Source organism: Ambystoma mexicanum, chromosome 2p, assembly GCF_040938575.1.
Source record: "Ambystoma mexicanum isolate Mex_15411 chromosome 2p, UKY_AmexF1_1, whole genome shotgun sequence".
Classification (NCBI taxonomy): Eukaryota; Metazoa; Chordata; class Amphibia; order Caudata; family Ambystomatidae; genus Ambystoma; species Ambystoma mexicanum.
Window position 1 is genome coordinate 1,013,455,309 of NC_090923.1, and position 26,437 is coordinate 1,013,481,745.

The 26,437-nt window shown below is 50.4% G+C and overlaps 1 pseudogene; it reads right to left on the reverse strand.

Annotated features, from left to right (window-relative positions):
- Window positions 1–1,252: 1,252 nt before the first annotated feature.
- Window positions 1,253–26,437, reverse strand: part of LOC138567031 (solute carrier family 35 member F3-like) — a 326,350-nt pseudogene continuing 301,165 nt past the window's right edge.

A 26,437-nucleotide genomic window follows, 5' to 3' on the forward strand; every position in this document is an offset into this window, starting at 1 on the left:
TGGTCGTCTCTGGTTGCAGACCGAAACACATGTCAATTCCTAAATGATTGGGCCGGGCTGCACATTACCATCGTTATGCTTTATCTGGGTGCCGTGCTTAGTTTGGGCTGCACATTACCATCGTTATGCTTTATCTGAGTGCCGTGCTTAGTTTGGGTCATACAAGGTGGATGATTACGTTTTTTTTTTAAAGTGAAATGAAATGATGGAATATTAATGAATTAATGGCTGACTTCGATTAATTTGATCCATCATCATGTTTTTAAATTATTTATTTATTGAATTGCATTTTAATAATGTGTTAATGAATTTGATTGTCATTCACATTTGCGAAAAGTGCTCTACGAACTAAACACAATAAACAAAAAAATAAAAAATGTATTAGTTACTTGGGTTCCTAACAAATAAAATATTCATTGAAAATGTTGGGGGTCTGTGGTATAAAGTAGAAGAACAGCATTACACATTTTAAAGCAATTCCAGCAGTGATGAGAGTTTTTTTCATGAGAGTTTAATGGTGCACTTTAAAGCACACTGAGCCTGTGAGGGTGGTAAGTGCTAGACGCTGAAGACAAAGTGCCTGAAAAATGGATCAGCGAGGATGTTTTCTCAACCAAGAGCTCACGTACCTACTGACCTCCCTGCTCATAACATGCTCGGAGCTAGGAAATGGCCCACGGTCATGCGTGACAACAAAAGCAAGCCTTGCAAATACACTTTATTTGTCAGGATCTGTAGGACAACACTTATAATTGCTGAAACAAAGCCGCAAGTCCCTGAATGCAGTCAGGAAACCCCTGACTCCGTGCATGCGTCTCACGTGACATGCCATCGTTTCCTGCGCTTGTCATTTCCTTGTCATTTCCATTCCAATCTTCGCCGCTTTCATACATGGCATTCACGAAAAAGCTTTCCTATTGGACAAAATAAAGATTGGGTCCCAGGTAACCGGCCTGAGCTCCGCCCAGCGCTCAGGACGAGCACAGACTCTCGCCCTCCATGGGCACATTTCCTCGGGCACCTTGAATGACCCAAATGCTTTACTTGTTTTGGAATGGCTGATTACATTCATTTGGGTACATTATGATGTGTTGACATATTTCTATTCTGCTTCCACTATTCCATCTCCCACCTCCATCGGGGCTACCATTCTAGGTCTGGCATTACTCCATTCCCCTCCCAGATTCCCCTGCGCCTCTTCCATCCCTCACTGCTCAGCCTGGCCACGTCTCTCCCGCTCTTGCGTGCCTACGTTCACGTCTAGTTCCCCCTTCGCTCCCCCTCCAAGTGTCCCCTGTCATGCACCCCCTTATCCTCTCACCCACACGGGCAGTTCCTCTGTGACATTATCCTTCAACTCACCTGTCCCTTGGAGAAGCTGGTAGCCATCAATGGGGGCTGGAGGAGGGGTCCCCGCCCCCCGCTACTTTCTCAACTCCCAGGGTTTTTAGAGGTGCGTGTTTTTTACCCCTGTCAATTAATGATTAAAAACGACGCTGATAGGAGCTAAAATTAATGGTGAGCATCAAGTTCTGAAAAGGGTTTAAAAAATCAAGAACGTCGCCAACCCTCAAGATGGCTGCCTTGAGGCGAGAAGAAGGGAGCGAGGGAAGCTCACTGAGAAGCATGTCGGAGCTATATGTGTATGTCGATGTGTGTATTTATGACTCCTTGTCTTTAGGGGAGTCTAGTGAGGATTGTCTGGGTAGGATGGGGGGGCCGCATGAGCCATGATGATTTACTGCATTGGCGGGCGGCTGTGGTGGTATCAGCTAAGGCATCCGGTGACCCCTACTTCTCAGGAGTTGGTAGGTTCCTTTGTAGCCACCTACCAGGGTAGGCATGTTGAGCTACCGGCACAGAGCGGCCAAGCATTGGCAAGTCACGAGTAGCGCAAATTGAACCTGTGCTAAGACCAGTGGAAAGATGCCAGATGCAGGAAGGGACAGGGTTTTCGCCCCAGAGATGTGGTGAGCCCCCAGAGTTTGCCTTTAGGTGGCCAGTATCTTGACAGACAGCAGGTGCACTCTTCCAAGGTGGGCTTTTCTCCCCAATTAATGTGTCCCTGGAATGCCAAAACCAAAACCAAGTTGCAGTGTCTTTTCTTTTTCCACAAGTCAAATTATTTCTGGGTGCACGTAAGCTAATTCTGTGTGGATGGGCACAGAGGGTGGATGGGCAGCCTGGCCATGGGGACCACCAATCAGGAGTCTAGCAACACGGGCTGATACCCCCGATCTAGCCCACGTTCCAAGCCGCCTGAACGCCGGCTACCAAGCCCGCCACCTTCACCGACTGCTGCAGTAATTTTGCCCCCAAACCCCAATCCTCACTTACCTGTTTGTTGCGCCTGTGGTTGCAGCCGCAGCTCCTGCAGCTTCTCTCCTTGCTTCGTTTGGCCGACATGGAAAGGTAAGAGGGGCTCCATGCGGAGCCCTGCCTTCCTCAGCCATGGAGGCTAGCTTTGCACAGTAGTTTCATTCAATAAACGTGAAGCCACCCGCGTCCCGTTCTCTGAATGAAAATACTATTTTTTAACACCCTGGTTTACTACTTTGGTATCCCGGGGTCCTAATGGTGTTATTAAACGGGGGTAACGTCCTGGTGCCCTCGTTAAAAATGTCTTTGCTTCGTTCGGGCCTTTGCCCCTGGTATAGCCCGTGGAACGGGTTAATAATGTCATATTGTGATCTGGCTCCTTTGTTGTACAATTCAAGTGGTGTTGATAGAACTAAACGCCAGTGCCAGCTCTCTTTCTACTGCTGATCTGTCTTGAAATGCTGTACAGCACTGTTGTGTACTTGGAGGCCTGGAGGGGTTGATGACTGCTGGTGGGCAGGGCTGGCCACCACGCTGAGACACAGAATGCTGTCCTGGGTATCTAGTCTTTTTACTGTGCAACCCTCACTGCAGATTTGATTTACTGCACATTTTATACCAATGATTTCCTGCAAAATGCATGGGGGTAGGTTTGGGTGAGGCCATATGGGTTGTGGATGGGTGGAGGGTGGTTGTGGGTGTAGTAGCGGGGGCGGGGATGCCCTCCTATTTTGCTGCCAAAGAAATCAGCAAAAATGTGCATTAAAATAATCTGCAGTGAAAAATTCTGCAGCAAAACCACATGGAATCCTGTACTGCATGGGGCTGTGGGTCCAATGGGAAGGCGGTGCCCTAAGCAGAGGGCCTTCATGGCCAGCCAGGGGCTTAACAAGGTTTCCACCCTATGCAGGGATTTTCGGTCATGTTCTAGCAGCCGGGTCGGGACAGGCCCCCCCCATTTGGGTCTCAGGTCACTATCCCAGAAATAGCTAAGGGTAGTTACCGAGAGCTCATAGTGCACTACTGTGTCAAAACGTGGGTAGGTGTCAGGTCCTAGTCCCCTGTCCACCACGAGGCAGGGAGGGACAGCTGTGAGCATCTCAGTTGATATCCACTGAGTCTGGGAAGGGCTGGGAAGGGCAGGGAAGAGCAGGGAAGGGCAGGAAAGGGCAGGTTCTTCTGCAGCTGATTCCACATACTCACAAGATACCCTATGGCTGAGAAATACCGCAAGAAAGGAACATGCTCCAACATGCCTCCTAAAACCCTGCCACCATAGGAAGTGACCACTGAGAAAGCCTAATGGCCCTACCTCAGAGCAGAGGCCTGGGACCTTTGGCTTTCCAAATGGTTTGGACTGCAACTCCCATTGACCATAACCATCATTGTCAAAGGTGAGGCATCATGGGAGTCGCAGTCCAACGTATCTGGAGTCGTCATAGTTTGCATACGCCTACCTTGGACCACAGTTTTCCATAACACTGCAGTGGAGCTTGTGTCAAGCTACCCCCATAATTTAATCAACCATCTAGGTCTGTAACAGATATTTTTGCATTACACAACCAAAGCCTTCGGAGCTGAACACAATATAGTCACCACGGTCTACAAACCAGACACAATACTCCAGCTCTGGCCTGTAATGCGAAATGCGCGTCAGACTATGTGTCCTTAGAACTGGGCACCATATGGAGCTGTCCCTCGAGAGATGGATATGGTAGTCTAGAAGAGGCCACCAAACGTGACGCGATGCATCAAATAGGCCCTCTGGAGTAGTGTACCATAGCGAATGACATCCCAGTCCACAATACTTGATAGGAGGTCTTCTGAACAGGACATAATACCCTCAATGATGAGCATCACAGGGCTGGACACAGTAGTACAGACAAGAACACTGGCTCTAGACACAATGCCTCGGATGAAGCCTTGGTCACAACACATAGACGCGACAGCAGAGCCTGAGACAATGGCCCCTCCGGCGCTGGACTAATATTAGATGACCAGCTGTACTTAATGCTCTGGACAGACCATGCAGTGATGTGTACAGTTGTAACATAACCTCTTTTTCTCCTGCTGGTTCCTCCTGCACTCCCCCCTGCTCTGGAGCCTTACTCACCCACTCCGAGCCATTGCAATGAGACCGCCGCAAGGCCACTTTCCTGTTTGATGCTCTCTAATCCTTTATGCCCAGGTTTCTCCCTAATCCCTCGAATTCCCCTCCTGCAGGTTCCCCACCACTCTTCTAGCATTTTAAACATGGCCATCCTAGATTTTCTCTGTCCACTTTCACATCACTCTCCAAGCCTCCGTTTCCCAGACCACCGGTGGAGCGGGCCATGTTGTAGATTCCAGTGGAAGCTACTAATATCATTGCTGAACGCATTGCAAAGATGCCTACCATGCTTGGTAACACTGCCTCTGAGTTCCTAAATTACCCTGCCGCATTTGGTACAAACCAATATGTGTGCTCAAGGTAGGCCTGGCAGTACTTGCCAGTGCGTTCATCAATGGGGTCAAGTTGTGAGGCATGTCCACCTGCTCACGGTTCATGATATTTGGGGATCAGGCTGTGGCGCTCATGGAAAGTCCCGAGATGCTGTTCTTGGTTCTGAATAGTATTCCACTTTCTGGGACCTCCTCCACCACATCCTCCCGCTTCTGGTCCCTCCAGCCGTTCAGGAACTGCAGAGTGGCCTCATCCCAGTCTTCAGGCAGCAGCAGAAGCAGAAACCCAGTGCCGATGGCTGCAGATGCTGTGAGGCGTGACGTACTCAGGACCACAGCGCCACTTGTGTACAAATCTAGGGCTGAAGAGAGAGCGGGAGACACGAGGAAGATGTATCATGAGGGGAATGGAAATCAGAGACATTGACATTGGAGGAAGATGCAGTGAGGTAGTCAAACACGTGTAAGCAACAAGCCTTGGGAATGGAGGAGGAGAACATGGTCTTTCTATCCCCAGTGGCAAGCATTTGGATTGGTTGAAAAGAAGGGTAGGGCATTAATCGCTATATTAAGCCAGATCCAAACAATTCTACACTAAGCGTTCTTCCAATCTGGACACACCATTCGGCCCAGCTGGCTCAGGAATCTGCGCCACCGGGGTTGCACTGTCGCAGGGCTAACAAAATACCTGGAAGACACCCGAGCACGCTGAGACCCCACCAGCACTAGCTCTGAAAACCCGACCAGCGAGTAGCTGGGTTAGGGTGTTTCTCACATCTGCACATCTAGACTTGTCGGTGCAACTGAACCTCAAAACCTCCAGGATCCATGAACTTGAGAAACCGCAGTGCTCTTACCCCATGTAAAGAAACGTTTGGGTCTCCCAGATTCATTTAACCTCACGGAGACAGACCAGCCATCGCTTGCCATCAACCCAACCTTAAGAGCCTGTGAGGTGTTTTTCTCACTATCCCTACAGCGCTAGAAGTGACTGACCAATGAATAGGCGTCTGCCACTTGGAGCTGGGGGTCGGGTGCAGCTCCCCACATCCACTTAGAGACTAGCAACGTATGTTATCTTACATTTCACTGAATGCAATTCTCCTAAATTCATTCTCAGAAAATGCCCCTCAACAAAATTAGAAATATACAGTTTACTTAAAAATCAGTAATTTAAATTAAACAGTGGAATTATGTGTGGCGCCTTGGGGAATTGGAAGGGGAGTAGAAGGGTGAGAATAAGAGGGGGGGGGGTCCAACATATTTGAAATAATGACGAGTATCTTCAGTGGTTAAAATTCTGTGCCAACACTTTGGTAAATGATCTGTGCGGAGTTACTTTTCCATGTACCAGCTTAGTGCCAGCAGTCAGAATTGAAGAGAGGCAGCTTGTGTGGCTGAGGGACGGTGACGTGGCGGCGTCCATGCACCCCTTGACATGTCAATGTCTCCCCACTGCTAAGGACACTGCACTGGCTTCCGGGAATCAGCGGGAGCCCCTTTCAGCGTCTGGCACTAGCTCACAAAGCCCTGTTTGGCCACGCGCCGTCCTATCTCAAGCATCGCTTCACATGGCACCTCTCAGGTCGGCCGCACAGATCTGCTGCTCGGTATCCAGTGTCTCCTCATGGTGTAGACGGCCTGGAGCTTCGGGCAGATCCAGCGTGCTCATTGCTGCCGAACTTTGGAATGCTGGAAACATTCCCAGGATCCGCAGTGGGACGCCATCTTCTTCCCCCTTTTCCCTCTCCTCCCATGGGCTCCAGACTCCCACATTCATCTCTCTCTCTCCCCAAGTGCCAACAGTCTTAGGGCCTGAATCGTGGAAATTCACTTGTGCAAAGTCACTTTGCATTGCAAACATACACTTTGCTCCGCTCTGCGAATCAGGGTGTTTGTTGGCAGTGCAAACTCACTTTGCACCAGTGCAAAACATTCCATGAATCAGGCCCCTAGTACCTGATGCCGCGGCCGTCAAACATCTTAGAATTCTTTTCTCTCTCTCTCACCTAGTGGAGCTGGTCTGTGCAACCTACCCCATGCTGTCAATCCTCTGTGCCCTAGTCCAGGAATTCACCTCTGCCCCTTAATGTGGGTCCAGTTCCAGTTCCAGGTCCTTAACCCAGTGATGGACCTACGTCGCCTGGATTCCAATGGCTAGGCGACTAGTGTCATTTCTGCCTGCCATGAAGTAGTGCTTGGAGACTTGAAAGCACGTGCGTGTAAGTCAGACACGGATTTTATCCGACAGATATTGAACGGCAGTAGGAAGTTTCAGAGACTCTCTTGCAATGTGGAAACATCACTACTGGGATGGTGCTGCTTTCTGGCGATGCCTCAGGGCTGCTGTGCGCTTTAAAAATGTTAATAAATAAATACATAGGTTGGGAAGGGACTGTTGTAGTTCGTGAATCTTGCTGGTTTTAGGGAGGCTAGAATCCTGCAGATACGAATTCTAACTGAAAGTTATCCTTTTCTTTGCTATGTTATGTAATTCACTATTCATAGTGCACCCATCACCACTGTAGTGGCCTTAGGGTACCTTAGCTTGTCTGAGGGAAGGCGCTCTGTGAGCCCCAAAGTCTGTGCAAAAGGCATCAAAGTTTGCAGAAAAGGGTGGCAGGACAGAGTAGGATTGGGAGAGGCGGTGAATATCAAAGAGGGCATGGTCAGGTGGAAAGCAGGGAACGGGATATGGTTGCGCTAGCAGGGATGTGTGCGTCATAACTTATCGTAGTTACACACGCATGGGAGCAAGGACTAAGGGACACGTAGCAGGGTTTACAGCGCCACTTTAAGGCATGATACTCCATGTCATCGGTGGGTGGTTGCGTGGTGGTCTTGAAAGTTGCTGAAATGGCCCATAGTAGTAAAGCTATGTTATGTTATGTCAATGACCCTTTATACTGCACCAATCACTACCCTAGTGGTCTGAACTCTCTTTATTTAGGTCAATGTTTAGTTCTTGTATCTGGCTGTAAACTCACTTTCCAAGACTGCAATATTTCAGACACAGGACGGTTCAGTTTGTTCTGGGGATTTAAGGCTTGCTTTCCCAGCATTCTGTATGATAAATAAGCAATAGTTTAGTCCGCTGTGGGATTTAAGGCATCCTTCCCTGCATGCAATGCTGTGAGACAGATAATTCTTTCCCAGCATGTAATGTTCTTAGTTTAGTCCGCTGTGGGGTTTAAAACATCCAGCCCAGCATGCAATGCTATTAGACAGAGGATTTGTTCCCAGCATGCAATGTTCTTAGTTTAGTCCGCTGTGGGGTTTAAGGCATCCAGCCCAGCATATCTAACAAGGAGGGAGGAATCCCGGTGGACACTTGACGACACAAAACGTCACTGGTGTCTTGTTCTATCTGATCCGGGGTAGGATAGACAGTAAATATAGAGAAATAGAACCTTTGTGGACCCGTCGACGGACAGCATGCTAATTCCTTCATGCTCTGCCCATACTTATTGGGAATCCGGCTCTCAGACCCTCGCTAATTGATCTTAGGCACCTGCCTTTTTTTCAGCGAATCAAGACCACACAAATCTGCATGACTTGTACAATCGTGAGGCCGTTGGCTTCAGGACCGGTACATTACCCATTGACTTACCCAGACCGGCGGCAAGAATTATGGCCTCTACTAAGGCGACACTACTTTGCTGAGCCCTAGCCTCTTGAAGGACTTCTTCTCCTGGAAGTTCACTATCCTAGTCTACCACATTGCACCCCTTGTCCACCGTGGCTGATCAACTGCTACTGGTTAAGTAACGCCTAAGGAGTACTGCATGTATCCTTTGACTCCTCTTTGCTGAGTTGTCCGCCCCCACAAGAACCAACTCGAGGTCGGGTGATTGGCCCACGCTGATTGGTTGAATATAGGAAATCTATTTGTACCTCTCTCCTGAAGAAAGTTCTGTACATCTGACATTTGAACTGAAACATGTCGAGACTGTATGACCCTGTAAAACACCAGAGTTGTTGGAATTGAAATTTGTGCTAACCCACTGCAAACTGTACACAGTGATTTATCACTGATTGATGCACTTATGTTTACAATTCATTTTCCACTAAGAGGTTTCTGTTTCCTATGACATACTGTGTGAAAAGCACGAAATTGTTTGACTTATGATTACTGTTTCACACCTTCATTGATTTAATACTTGTTTTTTTTTAAATGTACTCTTTTGTGATTAAACTCTAGTTTTACAAGTGGCTGTTCTATTTTTGTGTACCTAACAACCCTCTTCATCTGAACTGTCGACCCCTGTTCTATTTCTCTACATCCAGCCCAGCATGCAATGCTGTGAGACAGAGGATTATTTCCCAGCATGCAATGTTCTCAGAGAAATGACAGCTCTGGGCTTGAACACTCTTCTTTTACTATCTAGTTCTTTCTGACAGATAACATTTCTTCGATTTTGCAGCGTTTCTCAATATTCAGTAGTTTTAGGCAAATGATAAACTCTGTGGAACTTTATTTCCCGGCTTGTAGCGTTATTAGACAAACAGCCATTTAAAACGTCCTTATCTTTAAGAATGTCTTTCTCAGTGTGACATTTATTCACTCACTGATATTACATTTCAGTTCACCCTTATCTGTTATGACTGTCCCAGCATGCATCATTGTTAGACAAATGATAGCCCTGGGTGCTAAGACCATTTCCCAGCATGCAGCATTCTTAACAAAACATCAGTTCAATCCGCTCTGGGATTTAAGACCTTTGGTCCAAGCATGCAATGGTTTTAGACAAACAGCAATTCTGAATCTTAATGCTCTCTTTCTTGGCAAGCATCACTGTGGCAAAATGATCAGGCAGTTCTGTATGGCTTCCAAGACTCCAATTCCCAGCATACATCATTCTCGGATGAAGACAGTGCAAGGCATTATTGCGTTCAGGATTCACCTTCTCAGCAAGCTGCATTCTATAGGGGCGGCGTTCTAATGCCTGGACTAGAACACCCCAAATCCAAAGCGAGGGGCTTTCTGAACACCTGACCATAACAACCAGATGTTTAACCAATTATCTAAGAAATTCAAATGTGTGCCTCAGCCATTCAGAGGATGGTGAGGACCCCAAAGCCTAGGCTAAGAGCCACAGCCTGTGGAGTCTACTGAGGAAGCTGGAGAGCACCAGCGAGAGGGGGGGCTCCTTGATCCCCAGGAGAGATGGTCAGCAGCAGAAAGGGAGAGAGCCAATGGATCCCCAGGCCAGGAGCCGAGGGTGAGAGCCCCTCAATTCCCAGAAGAGGGGGTAAGCACCAGAGCCCCTTGACACTCAAAAGAGAGAGTGAGAACCAAAGTGGGGGGAGAGCCCTTTGATCCCCCAAGGAGGGGCTGAGCACCAGAGAGGGGAGCGCCCCTTCATTTCCCAAAAAGAGGAGTGAGCAGCAGAAAGAGGGAGGAACACTCTTTAATCCCCAGAAGGGGGGCTGAACGAAAGTGCAAAGGGGGCCTTCAAGTGCAGAAGCTGGGGGGGGCACTCAGATACTCTAGATGGGGAGGAATGTCTAATCCTAGGGAGAAGTGGGGAAGCCTTCTGGTCTCCAGAAGAGGGGACAAGAACGGAACACGGAGCTATGCAGAGCGCTGCTTCCCTGGAACTTTGTGCTATGCCTTTTTGTTGTCCATTTCTCTCCAACCCTTGAGGACACTTAGGTCACAGCCACACTGAACGAATTCTGATGCACCATTCTTGTGCTGACCCGGGTAAGCCCAGTGATGGCGCGCGGGCCCCCAGGGTCTAAGCACCAGCAAGTTCCGGTGCTCCGGCGCAAACTGCCGGGCACCGCCTTTATTATTATAACGCGCATGCGCCGGTCTGCTGGGCCGCGCATGCGCACCTCGTGTACTACGTACACAACATCCCTCCTTGTCCCCCCAAACAACAAACACAGTGAACAGTGGAGCCAACGTGGCTCAAATCAAACTGTACTTAACAGGGCTTGTTACACATGCCGCTGAGTCCATGATGAAATCCTGGAATCTTTGCGGCGGACGCCGTCCTTCCCTGCGCGGGTACCTGGGTGAACCTCTCTCGGGGTTCTCTGGTCCCCCGGGGTCCTCTGGCGGCTCACCGCCTCCTTGCGGCGCCTCCGCTGTCTGTCCTTAGTTAGGATTGGTTTCTTCTTCCACTGCCACAGGTCCTATGCGCTTGAAGAAGGATACGTTTCTGGTTACTGTACCCCACGCATTCGCAGCTGTGACCATTGACCCTTTGACATGAGTGACTCCCATTGGTTGGGTTTCATAAGTCATCGAGAGTTTTCCTTCCGGTTTCCTGTTCCGGACTAGGACAGTGTCTCCTACCGCTATCTCTCTTTCTGGCAACCTCCGCCTTGTTGTTTCGTTCTCGTTCCTTTCTGCTCTTTCTGCTGTCACCCGTGTGCTATCGATCACTCCCGGGTGTCTGTCTCCCGCTTCGGGTATCAGCCCTCTGGGTATTCGCCTGAACAGCGCCTCGGCGGGTGTGATTCCGGTGGATCGATGTGGGGTGGACCGGTATTCACGAAGGAAGTCAATTAGATTGTGTCGTAGGTCCTCCCCTCCATTGACAGAAATTCGAAAAATCTTGTTCAGTGTCCGCATGAACCGCTCAACCTCCCCATTGGCCCTTGGCCATAGCGGGGTTACCTTCCGGTGCTTTATTCCTCGTTCTTTGCAATACCTAGCAAACTGCTGTCCTTGGAATGGTGCACCGTTGTCTGAGCAGATCTCAAAGGGGAACCCATGGGTGGCGAAGATTTTGTCCATTGCCAGGATGGTGTGATCACCGGCGGTGGATTCTACGAGATCCACCTCCAGATACCTCGACCACTGGTCTGTGACCACCAGGAAATATAGGCCCCTTCCGGTCGAGCCGAAGTCCGCGTGCACCGTTCCCCATGGTATGTCACTCCGCTCCATGGCCGAATGGGTGGGCCCCTTTCCACAGGACTCGTAGCTTGGCAGGGAATGCAGGTCCTCACAAACTTGGCCACCCTGTGCTCCAGATCGGGAAACCAGACCTTCAGCCTGAGGCGTGCCTTCATCTTGGCCATGCCCTGGTGTCCTGTGTGGGCCAAATGGAGGACCCTCATGACCAGTGACCTGGGGATCACAATCTGGTGCCCTCGCAGTAACAGACCGTCCGTGGACACCGAGAGCTCGTGTCGAGCTTTCCACAGCAACTGCAGGTCCCTTTGCACATCCGGGTTCCTCCTGGCGTTGTTCAAAAGGATATCCCGCCACTCTCCTGTGGCCACTGCCCTTTTCACCCTTAGGAACGCCTCGTCTGAGTTCGAGTCGTCCGCAATGTCCTGTCTCGATAAGGCCACGGGCAGAGCCGATTCAATGACGAGGTGTACGGCGTCCCCAGTGTCGGTCATCTCCACGGGACTCTGGGTGTCCCTCGTGCCTGGATGGCGAGAAAGATAATCGGCGGGGTTAAGTGTCCCTGGGCGGTATACTAGCTTGACGCCGTATTCCATGAGTGATAGCATCCATCTCTCGATGCGGGGTGGTGGCTTGGATGATGTTCCCGACAAAATAGGAATCAGGGGTTTATGGTCTGTTACCACGACAACAGGTTTGCCGAGGATGTATATTCTGAAGTGTTTGCACCCCCACAGGATGGCAAGGGCTTCCCTTTCTATCTGGGAATATCTCCTCTCCGTGTCGATGAGGGCTTTGCTGGCATATGCTACGGGCCTCATGACCCCTAGTTTGTCTGCCTGCATGAGGACTGCCCCCAGTCCCAACGGGCTGGCATCGACCACAATCTCCGATTCCCGGCTGGGATTGAAATAGGCCATTGTTTCCTGCTCTGACAGGGCCTCTTTGATGGTCCTGAAGGATCGTTGTTCATTCTCAGTCCACTGCCAGGCCACATCGTTCCTGGTGAGTGCCCTCAGTGGTTCCGACAGAGAGGCCAAGTCCTTGATAAAACGGCCGCAGTAGTTGACCATCCCTAAGAAGCTCCGTACTTCGGCCGGTGATGTGGTTGGAGGTGCCTCTCTAATGTCCTTGACTTTTCCAGGATCCGGGGATATGCCCCCAGCATGAAAGGTGAACCCAAAGAATTCCAGTCGGTCTTTTAGGAATTCGCACTTCTCTTTGTGCAGGGTTAAACCCACCGCCTGTAGTCTCTCAAAAGTTTTCTCCAGCCGTCTAAGATGTTCCACTTCCGACCTGGCAAAGACTAAGATGTCGTCGGACATGTTTATGACTCCTTTTAGTCCGGACAGGGCTCCTCTGATGGCGTTTTGGAAAACCTCCTCTGCGGACAAGATTCCAAAGTTTAATCTTTTGTACTGATACAACCCCTCATGAGTTGTGAATGTTGTAATGTACCTCGACTCGGGGTGTAACTCTAACTGGTGATACCCAGACCTTAGGTCCAGTTTGGAAAAGACTTTGGCACCTTGGAGTTCTCCGACGATGTCATCTAGAGTGGGTGTGAGATGACGCTCCCTTTTGATGGCGGCATTTGGGAGCCTCATGTCCACACAAATGCGTACTGCCCCCGGTTGCTTCGGCTTTGGGGACACCACGATAGGCGAAACCCAAGGGGTGGGGCCTTTCACTCTTTCAATAATGTCCCGGTCGACCAGCTGCTGCAATTCCTCCTCCACTTGGGCTCTTAAGTGAAAAGGAATACAGCGATGTTTGAGGGCCGTCGGCCTCACGGACTTGTCGATATGTAAGCGTATGGGCTCTGCTTCCAGCTTTCCAATGCCCTTGAAGAGTGTTTCAAATCTGTGTAGCATGCCTTCCAGATTGGCGTGGTATACTCCAAACGAGAAGTGGACAATGTCGAGTGCTTCTGATGCCGCACAGCTCAATAAGGAATGTGGGCTGACGCTGGTGACAAAGAACCTTGCTTTAATAGTGTTCTGTCCATGAGATACCGGGGCTACAAACACACCTTGGATGGGTGGGGTGTTTCCCCTCCGAAAGCATATATTTGCGCCATGGACGCTGACAGCTCCGGTGGGCCTGGCAGGGCCTCGTAATGTTTGGTGGCCAGCACACAGGCTGACGCTCCAGTGTCTATGAGAATGGGAGTGGGGACGTCATCGATGTTAACAGTGCATGTGGGTTGACGTCTCGTGCCAGGACCGTTCACAATGCTGGAAATGAAGAAAATCTCTTCCTCCTCCTCCTCCTCTTCTGCGATGTCCAGGTCCTGCAGACCCTGATCAATCGATGAGATGCCTCTCACTCTGCGAGCGCCTCCACGTCCAACTCTCTCCGGTCCTCTTCCTGCCGCTACAGGGGCGGCAGCCCGGCACATCCTTGCATAGTGCCCCGGTGTGCCACACCGGCCGCACGTTCTCGACTTAGCTGGGCATTCTCCTCCGTGGGGAAGATCATATCCACAGTAGGAGCAAGATGAGGCGTTGCCTGGTGTGGGCGGGGCATCAGGCCTTCTCGGCGCCCATTTCGACCTTCCCATTGCCGAACGTCCCACAGCAAATGCGTCTTCAACATTCTTAGGTCGCGTTTGCAGCGTCCATTTTCGCACCTCTGGCTTCTGCCAGCTCATGTGCCCTTCCCAGGTCCAAAATTTGCTGGAGGGTCAGACCAGGTTCCCTCAGTACTTGCCTTCTAAGTTTGCCGGAGCTGCACCCCTGCAATAGCTGGTTACGGACCATTTCTTCCTCATCGACCCATCTGCAGGAGATCGCCAGGTGCCTCAAACGGGCACAGAATTTGTCTAGAGGCTCGTCGTCTAATTGTCTTTCGGCACCCATGACAAATCTGTCAAAATCAACATTTGCCATGGGGAGAAAATGGTCTTTGAGTGCCTGCTTGACTGCGTCATACGTGACCACAAGGATGACGAGGGAATCGTAGATCTTGTGGACTTCTGCGCCTGCCGAGTAGATCATAGTCGCAACTTTGGTGTCATCATCGTTCACCCCAGATGCCCTGAAGAACATATCCAGCCTCTTGACCCACAGCAGCCACTTTGGGCCCAGTTTGGAAGGGGGGCCAGTTGTATCGAATTCAGGCATGGGGGCCAGGGAGCTGCGAGATCTGCGCGGAATTGGGGCTACGGCACCCTCATCATCAGTCTCTTCGCCCATTTCTGCGTCACGTACTCACAATTGTCTTTTCCTAGAATGATGGGCAGCTTGTCCTGCTGGGGTGTAGAAACCCACTTCTTTCTTCTTCGATGCCACAGCCCTGCGCCTGCAGGACTGTGGGAGTTCCAAAAATTGAGTTATTTCCCCAAAACACAGCTGGCAGGTGGCGCACGAGCACCCTCTCGGGCCGCAACCACTGCAACTGTGTGTGAGGAGAGGAGCGAGTGAAAAACAAAATGGCCGCCGGCACTCCGCGGGTCCGTAATACGGAAGAGCTTTCCGTCTCTCCGAGGCTGTCGGAGCAGGGAAAGTAATCCGTACCTCCTCGTCGCCAGTATGGTGACCAGGGTAAGCCCAGTGATGGCGCGCGGGCCCCCAGGGTCTAAGCACCAGTGCGCGCGGGCGGGCACGCAAGAACGCACGGTGGAGACGTCTGGTTGTTCCGGTGCTCCGGCGCGAACTGCTGGGCACCGCCTTTATTATTATAACGCGCATGCGCCGGCCTGCTGGGCCGCGCATGCGCACCTCGTGTACTAAGTACACAACAATTCTCATGTCTTAGAATTATTTAGGCCCTAAGCGCTGAGACTGCGAGCCATTACTGCATAAGGTAATGCCACCGGGGTCGACTTGCATGTAAAAAAAAAAGGTAAACAAACAAAATGGCCATCATGGAACCCGGAGAAGAGACTACGTGTAGTCCCTTCTCCCTTTCCATGGCAGCCTGAAGAAAGACGAGGACCGACGTGAGGTATGCGGTGCGACGTGCCCGGGATTACCAGCAGGCAGCAGGTAAGGCTCGGAAAAGGACCATTAGGTAAGTGGCTTTTTTATTTTTCACCCGGGGTACTAATTAATGAAAGCCCTTGATCTGTATTTCAGTGTCAGTATCGATGTATATCCCCTCGGCTTTGTGACGTAAGCTAGCCAAGCAATCTGCTGTGCTATTGTTCGTACCTGGCAGCAAAATCACTTTGTTGGTATATTTTTACAGTTTCACCTTTAGCGTTGCAATGCATATAGACGTTGCAATGCCTGTTGATGTCTGTACCCTTACGTTCCTTTTGTAAACAGAACTATGACGATCCATGCTATACTTTTTTCCTCTGGCTGCCGCGGCACACAAGATTGTGTGTTCCGCCTTTATCACTAGACTTATTGTTTGCGCAAACTATTGGAATCTATGATCACTTGATCTTTGATCAATTAGTCCCTGCCAACCCCTCTTCCAAAGCCGCGTGATACAGTTCAATGGGGACAAGTTCTCATTGCTTGGTTCCCCTTCTCCTTGTTTCCCCTTCACTAGAAACTGTACCTGTTTAGGACTGCATTGGTCTCTGGCCAGATGCATGCCCTTTCAACTGTGGCAAATCTCTACTTACACTTTGGCTGGCTGGAGCCAACAAGTGAACCGGCATAGCTTTATTTTTATGAACAGTTAGACATTTATTATCAATCTCGCCTAAGTAGTTTTCCCCAAAGGTGCCTGCATAGAATACTGGGCTCGTTTGGCGTTGTTAGGAAACGTAACAGTGGCTGGATTGATATGGGGTAAATGTTTTCCTTTACAAAGTTGACTTCTAGCTAATGTATCTTACACTTTCTTATCTTTCTTCTAGATGGAACAAATGTCCTTGTCCCTCGTTTCACGGGAGCGGTTTATTCGTCACACAGCGCAACACATATGCATTCCCCCACTGGGGAATTATGTACACTGACCTTCTTGCGTCCCACCACTCTTTGGTACGGCTGTCCGATCATGCCCGCAGCCTACCCGCTGGCACCGAGCCTCTTGCTCCCACAGAGGCTAGCTTTAGTGTAGTGGACTTAGCTCAGCTTGCACGGACACAGTCTTGCCGCGTGCAGCTCATGAAATGGCATCTCCAACTTGGATCACTTTTGCCTTTTCACTGTCACAACAACCTGGGTACTTTCCGGTGGCACTCGCTGACTCTCGTTGCATTCTTCTTCAGCAGGACTCCCAGGGAGCCAAGCACTTCCTCTCGCAGTGATTGGCAGTCTTTCTCCTCACTGGTGCACTACACAATTGGGGACTCTATGGCTGAGAAGTTGGTTCCTCTCATTCACTACACAGCCAGCACAGGCTATGTGGGTCGCTTCCCCAAGGTAGTTTGGGTGCAGTGTTTTCTGAGGTTCTGTGTGGAGGATAGATGTGAATAGATTGTGGGGGGGCTGATGATTGTAGTATCACGTGAACCGCGTGATGACGTGTGACATCACGTGGATAAGGAAATAAAGAGCTCAGCTTGGTGCCTTTTCAGGCAGACCGAAGCGGGGCCCGTGAAGTAACAGAACTGCGTCTGCCATACTTCATGCGCGGTGCTGCGCCATGGAGTCCAGTGCTCCAAGCCTCACAAAATTGGCGACGAGGAAAGCCCAGGACGAGCCCCTGCCAGTAGGGCAGATCAGAGGCATCTGGGCTACCAATCCACACAGCGTGCTGTCCCTTAGCCTGCAACAGGATTACCATGTGCTCTATGCATGCTGGTAAGTAGTACTGTGCAATACCAAACCTCATACCAGTTATAACTGGGGCACCAGAATTTTTGGATGTCCCAGGCATCACCCAGCCATCCACCCCACAGGAAAAGGGGAGGGGGGTCACAAACATCCAGGAGTTGGCACCGCCCCTCACCCGACACACCATACGGGGTGCGACTCCACATACAAGCAGTGCCTGTGCGCCCGCTGTGCTGTTGTGGGCAATCCCAGTGCCCAAAAGGGGCATCGGCTCCTCCCGGAGTGCCTGTGAACCCCCAACTAGTGTCTCTGTCGACCCACTAACCTAAGGAGAAATGTCAGCAGAAGACGCTGTTAAGACGGATTTCTGAACTCTGTCCTGGTGGCGCAGAAGTTCAGAAGGCCAACCTAATTACTTGGAACAGGGTAACCTCGGGACAAGCCAGACCAATCAAGGTAGCGATCGCGGCGGTCAAGACTAGGTCTCAAGAGGGGTGAGGGTGACTGAAAGCCCGCAATGAGCACACAAAGCAAGAGCGCTTACAAACTACTCCAAACAGTTGTTATATCAAAAATATAAACACATTTATTTTAAGGCCTTTAAAACAACGACCGTAGCGAGAAAATCACAATATCACAATATTAAACCAACACATACCATATCAACACAATATATATACAAATACACAGTCGCAAGCGTTTAAAGCACGAAATATGTAGTCCACCTGAAAGGAAAGGAAAACAGGCAGTGCGATAACGCTTTAGACTCAGTTCGCCTTCAGAGGCACCTAACTAGATGGAAGTCCGAGCCCTGCGAAGAGTGGAGCCTTGTGCTCAAAGTACCTGCCACGCCGGTGCCAACGGGCAAAAGGGGAAGCTCTTCGGAGGAAGTCAGGCAGTTCGGGTTAGTGCACAGCAGAAGGAGAACAGGTTCCGCAACTCAAGCGCAGCCTCCACAGCGGGCAGAAGCAGAGCGCGAGTACGGCCAAAAGGGTGCTGTTTTTACACAGCAGGGAAAAGCAATGGGATACTGCAGGAGGGCGACCAGATCCTAGCTAAACTACTCACCGGTCCCCGAAGCAAGCAGACCCAGGCTTCTCCACGTTAGTTTCAGCAGCTGGCAGGTTCAGAAGAGCAGGGAACGCCTCGTAGTCGTGTAGAGCAAAAAGACGTCCCAATCGACGAAACCAGCACAGTTTGTTGCCGCAGCAGGACAACGGAGCGGCCGTGTGTATTCGAGCCAAATGTACACTCCTCCCTTCAGACTTGGGAACGCCAAGCGTACGAAGCGTGGGAGAGTGACCAGGACTCGAAATACAACACAACCTGGCGGCAGTTACAGAGCAGGACTCCCTTGTAAGCTGGTCAGTCAACTGGATGGCCCAGAGACACTTCCGAAGGCTTACTTGGCAGGAGAGGATGAAGTCGCCGGGAATAGCTGTTCCTGCTATTCCAAAGGTCGAAGCACCAGTACAGGCCTTCTGGTTCGATCAAAGGAGGAAAGGGTTTCACAGGACGACAGCAGTGCAAAGGAGGATTCCTTCAGCGGGTCACCAGCGATTCCTCGGTCCAGCCTCGTGGTTGCAGGATACTTGGCTCCTGTATTCCTTCGTTCGGGAGAACTCAGGAGATCGACATGGTAGTGGTGTTTCCAGCCCCCTCTTATCCACGGTTCCCTTCGCGCCAAAACGGAGGGGAGCCAATGGGAGATCCGCTCATCAACACACATACCATACGTGGACCAATCACGGACCACGGTGGTCCCAGGCATTCACACCACCCTAGACTCTCTGGCACCCAGGATGTGTATTGGGACCAGACATCCCAGCCCACACCCTGGAGGCACACAAACGACATGTCGAAGCCCGCGAAAGCAACCACGTTTCGCGGGAAAGTACATGCCCAAATAAGGAAGGCCCCGGGTCGCTCGACCTGGGGAAGGTGAAGGGAGCAAGACGGTCAGTGGACAAGACAAAGGAGCCTCGTGGTCTGGCCATTTTGGGAGCCAGGCCACCATTTTGGGTTCAGTGCGAAAAACGTGCTCAGAACGCCAAAAGGAGCTCAAAATAAACAAAACGATCGCTGCCACCATTCGAGTCCCTGAATGACTTGCACCGATCAAATACCATCCTAAAAGAGTATCTAGGGCCTGTAGAAGGCTAGAGACCCAAGAGAGCTGTAACTTAGCTTACAGTGCCCTCTTGTGTCATGTTGCACTAAAGCCGCAACACGATAAAAGAAACTACGGGAAACAGCGTTCCCCGGTACTGACTGTCTTAAGGGCATGTCAGTTTCCCCGTAAGAAAAGGAGCGAAAGCCCAGAGGAGTGCGGCAGAAGGCTGCACTTCTCTGGCAAAGTCAAGAACAAGGTGAAAAACAACAGCAAAAAGTTTAGGGGTTGCCACATGGAAGGAAAATTACCTACAATTACGAAATCTTTCCTAACACTCGCCCCTCCCAGACTATGGACAGGGGGAACTAATCCACCCCTGGATGAGTCTCTTGTTCAGGTCGGTAAAACATTCTGGACAACCCATCAGCATTGCTATGTTGGACACCGGGCCTATGCTCAATAGTGAAGTCGAAGCCTTGTAGACTTATGGACCACCTAAGCAACTTTGGATTCTCCCCCTTCATGTTCATTAGCCACTTTAACGGCTTATGGTCAGTCTGCACAGAGAAGTGGGTCCCATAGAGGTAGGGCCTCAGCTTCCTTAGGGCCCACACAACAGAGAAACATTCTTTCTCTACCGTGGACCATCTGAGCTCTCTGTCCTTAAGCTGGCGACTAAAAAAACCGATAGGGTGTTCCTTACCCTTCTCATCTACTTGTGATAGTACAGCTCCTATCCCAGTGTCAGAGGCGTCCGTCTGCACGATAAAAGGTCTTTGATAATCCGGGGCCCTAAGGACAGGGGCCTGGCACAAGGAGTCTTTTAAGCCATTGAAGGCCTTCTCACACTCGTCGGTCCAAGTTACCTTCTTGGGTTTCTTCGGAGTTGTGAGGGCAGTGAGAGGAGCAGCTATGGTGCCATAGTCTGCCACAAAATTGCGGTAATACCCCGTGAGTCCTAAGAAGGCTCTCACTTGGTTTTGCGTAGTGGGGGTAGGCCAGTCTTGTACTGCTTGTACCTGACTGAGTAGAGGCTGTCTCCTCCCTCCACCTACTTCATGTCCAAGGTAAACCACTGAGCCTTGTCCATTTTGGTGAGGGGCCACTCGGACACCCTCAAAAGAGCTATCTGAAGGACTGCTTGGGAACAGGTCGGGGAGAGGTTCAGACTCCTCTTCCTCAACGTCTGAAGCCAATAGCAGTGCTGCGATTTCGCCGCTTGGGACGAAAGCCTTCAGCCTATTCACGTGAAACACTTTTGGAGCCTGTCCAGGCCTTCCAAGGTCCACTGAATAGTTAACCTCACCCAGGGGCTCCACCACTGGGCAAGGGCCTGACCATTTGTCCTGTAAAGCTCGAGGCCTTATGAGATTCATGATCAGGACTTGCTGACCAAGTGTAAAGTTGATGAGGGAAGCTTTCTGGTCGTACCGATGTTTCACCAGCGCTTGCCCTGCCTTCAATTTATCACTAGCCAAGCCCACCAGAAGTACCATCCGTTTTCTGAGCCCTAGCACATAATCAACTACATTGGTAGTAACAGGGGGAGTGGGCATCTCCCATCCCTCTTTGACGATGGCTAAGGGTCCCCGTACGGGATGACCGAACAGAAGTTCGAAGGGGCTGAAGCCAACACCCTCCTGTGGTACCTCTCGGTAGGCAAACAGTAAGCATGAAACAAGAAGATCCCATTTTCTTCTCTGAGGCTCCTCCAGAGCCCCAATCATGCTCTTTAACGTCCTGTTGAAACGCCCCCCCAGACCATTGGTCTGGGGGTGGTATGCAGAAGAGAACCTGTAGGTGACCCCACATTCTTTCCACATAGCCTGCCTATACTTCGACATAAAGTTGCTGCCATGATCCGACACAACTTCTTTAGGGAAGCCAACCCTAGTAAATATGCAGAGTAAAGCTTCTGCAACTGACTTGGCAGTTACAGTTGTCAATGGGATGGCCTCAGGATACCTGGTTGCATGGTCGACCAGCACCAGGATAAACCTATTGCCCGAGGATGTTTGCGGGTCAAGGGGACCAACCATGTCGATCCCTACCCTTTCAAATGGTACCCCCACAACTGGGAGCGGTACCAACGGAGCTTGGATTGTCGCGCCAACCTTACCAGACAACTGGCAGGCGGCACAACTCCTGCAGTGACTTTCTACTTGCACCCCCATCTTGGGCCAGTAGAAGTGCATGGATAACCTTTGCTTGGTCCTCTTCATACCAAGGTGACCAGCAAGGGGAACTTCATGCGCCAACTGCAGGAGGAAGGGCCTAACAGCAAGGGGAACCACCAACCTCCTATGGTCTCCTTCTGTAGACTCTGTGGGCTCACTATACAGGAGTCCACCTTCCCAATAAATCCTATGCTTCCCAGGAGGTTCACCCTCAAGCTGGGAGCAGGCCTGTCTCCTTAGGCCTTCCAGAGATGGGCACTCACGTTGGCCTTTACTGAATTCGTCCCTATCAGGACCTCCTTCAACTAACAAGTCTTTTAGTTCAGGATGATCGTTGGGGTCGAATACTTCAGGCATCGCCACCTCCTCGTCAGGCCCGGGCGATTGACCAACTTCCTCCACCGCAGTGGTAGGCGAGCTCGGGGGAATATTCTCTTTCCCTCGTCTTGACTTGTAGACTCCTTTCGCCTTGGGTTTCCCCTTCGGCTGGGGCGGCGTATTGGACTTGGCCAATGCCGCTCGTGCTTGAGACCGTGTGTAGGGTCTTTCGGCAGTGTCTCCTACGAGCCCCAAAGCTCTGAGATCATTACCCAACAAGACCTTTCCCGGGACGTTTTTCTGAATGCTCACTGGAATCCTGACTGCTGTACCATTTAAAGTAAGATTTACAGGGATCACGGGAAACATACGGAGGGGGCCGTCAGCAAACTTAGTGGGCATCAGAGTAGCTCTGGCAACTTCCTCTGAGTCTACCAAGGTAGAATCCACTACAGTGCGACTGCACCCACTACCCTAAGAGCTGGAGTATCCACTCCATTGATCAGCACACTGTCTTTAAAGTAGTGCTTGGTATTATCCGGAATCCTAGCATAAGCCTCTGCGACTTTAGGCTCCCAGGAACCCAGGGACACTAAAACTACCTCAGCCTCTATCCCGCTGGGAAATGAGTCTGAGGAGAAGGATGCTCCTGTAATCTCTTCTTCCTCGTAGGAGGAGAAGGCCAGATTAGCGGAGTGGACCCCCAAAGGTCTAACCTTACACCGGGGATCCCCCTTCACATGGTCAGTTGCTCCACAAGAAAAACAAGCCCCAGTGGGTCTGTTTACGTAGGGAGGCTTATTGTAACCAGAGTTCTGTTTCGGAGGCGGACCTCCACTGCCCTGTGAGTTCTCTTGTGTCTTATCCTTGTTTTTCTTTTTGTGGCCCTTTTGGGAAGAAGATTTAGCAGATTCCCCACCCTCCATATCTTTGGACTTTTTCCCTTCCTCCTGCTTACCAGGATGAGTTTTGTCCTTATGGGACACTCGATGTGACACCCATAAGTCTGCTGCAATGGCCAGCTTCTTAGGATCTATCTCCTTTGAATCGGCCAAATGCTGCTTAAGCTCCGGGGAAGAAGAAGCAAAAATGTGTTCCAGCATGACAAGATTTATCATGCCTTCGAAGGTAGAAACCTTATAACCTTCGACCCAGCCAGTTAAGTTTTTCAAGGATTCAGCGACATAAGATACCCAAGTACCACCTTCCTTTTTCTTATACTCTCGAAAACGCTTTAAATATTGGGCCGGAGTCTTCCCAAACTTCAAAATGAGAGTTTGCTTTAACATTGCGAAATCAGCCCGCTCAGCCTTCGACATTTCCATAATGGCACTACAGCCAGAATGGGGCAGTCTACTGAGCAACCACGCAATCTTATCAGCATTGTCAACTTCTTGAACCTCGCATGCATACTCAAACGCATTCAGCCAGTCCATAATGTCATTCCTTTCTTCATACACACTGAGCAGATCTTTCGGAAACCGTGGATGAGAGGAAGCCCCAGACCCATGTCTAGGACCCTTGGACCCATTTGCAACCTGAAGCTTGGCCAGTTCCAACTGGTGATCCCTGTCTTTCTGTTTTTCTGCCTGTTCGATTTTCAGTTTGGCTATGCTGAATTCAAGCTCCTGCTGCCTAAACCGCAGCTCTTGCTTCTTGAATTCAAGCATAGCCTCCCCATCAACACTGGCAGAGGAAACATTAGACATCTCGTCCTCCCTGTCCTCGTGGTCGCGATGGATCAGTGCAGCGGCAGAACCGTTGGTTCTACCAGTGAGAGCAGCCCCACCACCTTCTGCACTGTCCTCAGAAGTAATAGCGTCAAGCTGCGCTTCTTGCCACGCCACGATTCTTTGGATCATTTCCAATTTAGTGCCTTGAGAGGAAACCCCTCTCTCCGCACACATCTTCTTCAATGTTTCTGATTTGGAAGCATTTAAAGTTAACAAGGTATTTGTTTCCATACTGTTTGATAGGACTATGGCCTTTTTAAAGTTATACTACAACAATTCACTACGTGTATGTAACGCTCACCTGGTTCCCACGGGGGCGCTGATCTAGTCTGGATTACTGCGGCCTCTTCTAGCGTGATGCGCAGGACCCGGAACACTGATTGGACAGGACCTCCAAATCGTGCTTCCTTGGCCTGTAGGAATATCCTTCTGCAGATGAGAAAGGGGATTAACAGTCTGCAGAATGGTGTGCTAGCTCCCCCCTTCCCCACTCTGTTCCTCTCTATTCCTCCAAACCCGGTTTAAGCTCACCTTATGGTTTGGGAGGTTGAACTCTCCATCCTGCTTCTGGTGCAGGGGCGCGCGTTCGTCCAGTTACTTCACTGGTTTTCAGAATGGCACTGGCAAAATCCACTTGACTTTCCTGAGCGATGCGCCGTAAGTATGAAAGTTCAAGTGAGGCCCCCTTTATGCTGTCTTTCTCACCTGTGATCTGTCCTTTATTTCAGGTGCAGAATGAAGGCGATGCGTCGAGGGGTTAACCTGCCGAGGTGAGTAGTAATGAGGTGATCCCTCTAGATGTCCTTATTATTCCTCTGAAATGTCTCTAGTCCTTTCCCCATAGGGGCCGGGGTACGGTACCTGCCAACGGGGCGGCGCCGACCCGAAATGTGGAAGAAAAGCTGGTAAGTATTATGGCTGTTAATCAGGCTTTCCTTCTGTGTGTCCTTCTGCTCACCTTTTGTTTCTTCCTCTCTCCCCTAGGTGCAGAGATGTGGCGTCCGATGCTGACAGCCGGGATGGAGCCGGGAGATGTCTCGAGGACAGGACAGGTGAGTGAAGCGTGGCGCTGCAGCGAGCAACACGATGCTTTTAAATTGAAGTCTTCCTTCAGGGATGCTGGCGAGAAGATTCCGGATGCAGGTAAGAAGCTTGAAATAATCCTTGGTTTTCACCTTTCTCTTCTCTTCCTTCCTTGCAGGTCTTCCAGGTTCAAGACGGGCGTGGCTGTAGTCCAGGAGCAGGAGCAGACACGGTGAGCGTTAAGCTGCAGGAAGCAGAACAACGCGAAGCATGAGCTGCTGTCTGGGCGTGGCTTAAATAGCCTCCAAAGAAGTCCCAGGTATGTATCCTTCCCCAACTAGGTATGTATCCTTCCCTGGCCACGCCCGAGTGAAAAAATAGTCCCTATGAAAAAATAGTCCCTTTCAGGTCTCAGGGAGGCCTGAAGCGTGCAGCATGGTCTGCATCAGGTAAGTGCACAAAACACCTCCCTTTATGAGCCTGGCGCCTATGGCGCCAGGACTGATGTCCAACATGAGCCTGGCGCCAAAGGCGCCAGGACTGAGTCCAAAGAGTCCCTATAAGGGGCCGCTGGGCTTTTGCCCGAGGGCATGATGCCTGCTTCCGGGGGTGCTGTGCCTGGCCTGATGCTCCGGGGGTAGGCATCATGACAGCACTCCCCCCCAAGGCCCCTCCCAAGGTCGTTCCTTCTGGAGGTTTCGGTTTGTTTGGGAAATTCCGATGGAACCTTTTTACCAGCCGAGGTGCATGTACGCGATCACTGGGTTCCCAAGACCTTTCCTGAGGCCCGTACCCTTTCCAATCAATTAGATAGAAAAGCTTTGATTTTAAGATTTTGGAATCCAAAATGTTCTTTACTTCGAATTCTGGCTCTCCATCTATCAGGATTGGGTCTGGTGGCTTTATTAATCTGGTTCCTGGTTGTATTGGTTTCAAAAGTGACACATGAAAAACGGGGTGAATCCGCATGTTGGCTGGTAGATCGAGCTTGACTGCTACTGGGTTAATTATAGCTTTGATTGAGTAAGGGCCTAAATACCTTGGATTAAAAGTTCGAGGTCCCTTGAGCGATAAGTGTTTGGTAGCCAACCATACTTGATCCCCAATTTGGTACGGAGGCGCCTCCTTTCGATGTAGATCCGCATTCTTTTTGTATTTCTCTTTCGCATGTTGCAAATGTGCAGTTGCATCCTTGAAGGCTTGAGTTATCGTAGAATGCAAATGATCCACTGCGGGCATTTCAAGGCTCGAAGGTGAGTCCAAGTCTGAAGTACGAGGGTGATGTCCATATAGGGTAAAAAAGGGGCTTTGACCCGTTCCAGAGTGTATCGAGTTATTATAAGCATATTCAGCCACCCACAGAATATCCTTCCAATTACCCTCCGATTGGTGCAACATACATCGTAGAAATTGTTCAAGGGTCTGGTTCGTTCTCTCCGTCTGACCATCGGTCTGTGGGTGGTGGCTGGTCGAGAGTCTTACGTCGATTTGTGCCAGCTGACAACACTTTTTCCAAAAATGAGAAATAAACTAGCTTCCCCGATCGGAGACTAGTATGGACGGGAATCCATGCAAACGGATGATATTCTCGAGGAATTCCTTGGCAAGAACAAAGGCTGAAGGTAATCCTTTCAACGGAATAAAGTGGGCCATTTTGGAAAATAAATCCACCACGACCAGAATAGTATTGTAACCATTACAAGAGGGCAGGTCCGTGATAAAATCTAGTGACAGGGTGTGCCAAGGTGCTGGTGGAATGTCTA